The sequence below is a fragment of the Orycteropus afer genome, unplaced genomic scaffold, assembly GCF_000298275.1.
Source record: "Orycteropus afer afer isolate SDZICR_OR568_19922 unplaced genomic scaffold, OryAfe1.0 scaffold00063, whole genome shotgun sequence".
In the NCBI taxonomy this organism is placed as follows: domain Eukaryota; kingdom Metazoa; phylum Chordata; class Mammalia; order Tubulidentata; family Orycteropodidae; genus Orycteropus; species Orycteropus afer.
Window position 1 is genome coordinate 11,009,875 of NW_006921650.1, and position 3,314 is coordinate 11,013,188.

Genomic DNA, 3,314 nt, shown 5'->3' on the forward strand with positions numbered 1-3,314 from the left:
ACCCACCAATTCTTTTTGGTACAGTGACTCTGTATTCCTTCCATCTTCTTTTGATGTTTCCTGTATCATTCAATATATTGTCCATAGAATCTTTCAATACTGCAACTCGAGGCTTAAATTTCCCCTTCAGTTCTTTCAGCTTGAGAAATGCTGAGTGTTTTCTTCCCTTTTGGCTTTCCAACTCCACGTGTTTGCATGTTTCATTATAATAATTGACTTTTCCTTCTCGAGCTGCTCTTTGAATTTTCTGTTCAGCTCTCTTATCTTTTCAGTTCTTCCATTGCTTTAGCTACTCTCCATTCAAGGACAAGTTTCAGAGTCTCTTCTGATATCCATTTTGGTCTTTTGTTCCTTTCCTCTCTTTTCAATGACCTTTTGCTTTCTTCATGGATGATGTTCTTGATGTCATCCCACAATTCCTGTGGTTTTCAGTCATTGGTGTTCAATGCATCAAATCTTTTCTATGCATAGTTTCTAGATTCAGGAGCAATATAATCTATATTCAGGAAGGATATTTTGGCTCTCATGGACTTATTTTTATTGTCTTCAGCTTCAACTTGAACTTGCATATGGACAATTGATGGTCTGTTTCACAACCAGCTCCTGATCTTGTTTTAGCTGAAGATATTGAACTTCTCCATTGCCTCTTGCCACAGATGTAGCCAGTCTGACTCTTGTGTACTACACATCTGACAAGATCCATGTGTATAGCTGTTGTTTGTGTTGTTGACAAAAGGTATTTGCAATTAATAAGTCCTTGGTCTTGCAAAATTCTGTCATGTGATCTCCAGCATTATTTCTATCACCAAAGCTGTATTTTCCCACTAGCAGTTATTCTTCTTTGTTCTCAACTTTTGCATTCCAGTCACCAGTGATAAGCGACACATTTTGATTGCACGTTTGTCAGATTGCAGAAGTTGGTAAAAATCTTCAGTGTCTTCATCTTTGGCTTTGGTGGTTGGTGCATAGATTTAAATAACAGTTATATTAACTGGTTTTTCTTGTAGGTGTATGGATGTTATCCTATCACTGACAGCATTGTACTTCAGGACAGATATTTATACATTCTTTGTGATGATGAATGTCATGCCATTCCTTTTCAATTTGTCATTCTGAGCATAGCAGATCATATGATTTGTTTGATTCAAAATGGCCAAAACCAGTCCATTTCAGTGCACTAATACCTAGGATATCAGTCTTCATGTGTTCCATTTCATTTTCACATCCTTCAATTTTCCTAGATTCATACTTTGTACATGCATGTTCTGATTATTAATGGATGTTTGCAGCTGCTTCTTCTCACCTTGAATTGTGCCACATTGATAAATGGAGGTCCCAAAAGCTTTACTCTATCTACATCATTAAGATCAGACCTACTCTGAGGAGGCAGCTCTTCCTCAGTCATATTTTGAGTACCTTCCATCCTGAGAGGCTCATCTTCCAGCACTGTATCAGACAATGTTTCAGAGCTATTCATAAAATTTTCAAGTAACATATCAGATAGTGTTTCACTGTGATTCTTTGGGAAATAGATAGCCTCTTCCTTCTTCTGAATCTGTCTTAGCAACTACCAAAGTACGTCAAAGTGACAGACAAGATCGTCTCTCTTAGTTGTTCCAAACCACTCCTCTCACTTCTGGTCCCCCTTAGGCTGATCCAAACCCATCACACTGCCTTGCTTCCTTCCTGGCCTGCTCCCAACCTGCTGCACCACCTCCCTTCCTTCTAGGCCTGCTCCAAATCTGCCACATCACCTCGCTTCCTTCCCAGCCCCACTCAGGCCACTCCAAACCCACTGTACCATGTTGCTTCTTTCCTGGCCTCCCTCAGGCAGGGACTTTTTGGAGCAAGCTCATGCTAAGAGGCCAACCAAAATTCAATTTTACTTAAATTTGGACCTGGATCATAAGCCTCTTTGAGGTTTTTTTTTTTTTTTTTTTTCTATCTCGTGTCCTGGTTTTTGGTTAGAATGATCTATTGATAACATTTTTCCTTAGATTTCTTTAGGTTAAAAGCTTCTCATCCATGCAATGTGGCAAGTAATTAAATAGATTTAAAACAGATTTTGCAGAAATATTGGCTCTACCCATAGGCATTTCTCAGACTCACTGATAAAATCAATTAATTTTGATTTCCACATTTTGGTAATAGAACACCAACTCTGATGCTTTATTATCTCATAGTTTAAGTATATACATATTTCATTAGTCAACAAACAGAATATTGAATTGTCATTTAGCAAAAGTTTAACTGGGACGTGAATTCCTAACAAGCTCCTCCAGACTTCTGACAGTAATGTGTTTACAACACTAAATTCTCAGAAATTTACTCCTGTTTTAGATTAGATTACCAAATCAGATGATCTAACCACATCACATTGTTTCAGTACTTTGACAGAGAAGATTTTCTGAGTTATGGTTAATCATAAGTTCTGTTTCTGCAGAGATAGATAAATGTACCTTTGTAGAATATATTCATGTATCTTTAAAAATCATGTTTAAAAAGTATGTTAATTTCCTTTCACTTTTACCCATGTTATAAGTGATTATTAAATTTATTTGCTGGAGTAGGAGAAAAAGAAAAAGGAAACTCCTCATATAAATTATTGTATTTGTATTTGTCAGGCAATGATATTTTTATTATTATATTTGTTGCTAATATTAGTTGAGGGATTATTAATTTGGCACATATTAGGTGCAAAGTACTGCTTTAAGTGTCTTACGTATATTAGCATATCAAATTCTCACAACAGCACCCCAAGATAAGTACTTCTAGTTTCACATTTTTACAAAGGTATAGAGAAAGTACTTTGTCCACAGCTATTAAGTGGCCAAGGAGATGGAAAAGCTCAATATCTTCAACCGAAATAAGGCCAGGAGCTGATTGTGGAACAGACCAGCAACTGCCTATGCAAGTTCAACTTGAAGTTGAAGACAATTAAAACAAGACCAAAGGAACGAAAATTTGGCCTTGAATATATCTTTTCTGAATTTAGAGATGATCTAAAGAACAGATTTGATGAATTCAACACCAGTGATTGAAAACCAGAGAAATTGTGGGATGAAATCAAGAACATCATCCATGAAGAAAGCAAAAGGTCATTAAAAAGACAGGAAAGGAACAAAGGACCAAAATGGGTATCAGAAGAGACTCTGAAACTTGTCCTTGAATGGAGAGTAGCTAAAGCAATGAAAGAAATGAAAAGATAAGAGAGCTGAACAGAAGATTCAAAGAGCAGCTCGAGAAGGCAAAGTCAATTATTATAATAAAACATGCAAAAAAATGGAGTTGGAAAGCCAAAAGGGAAGAACACA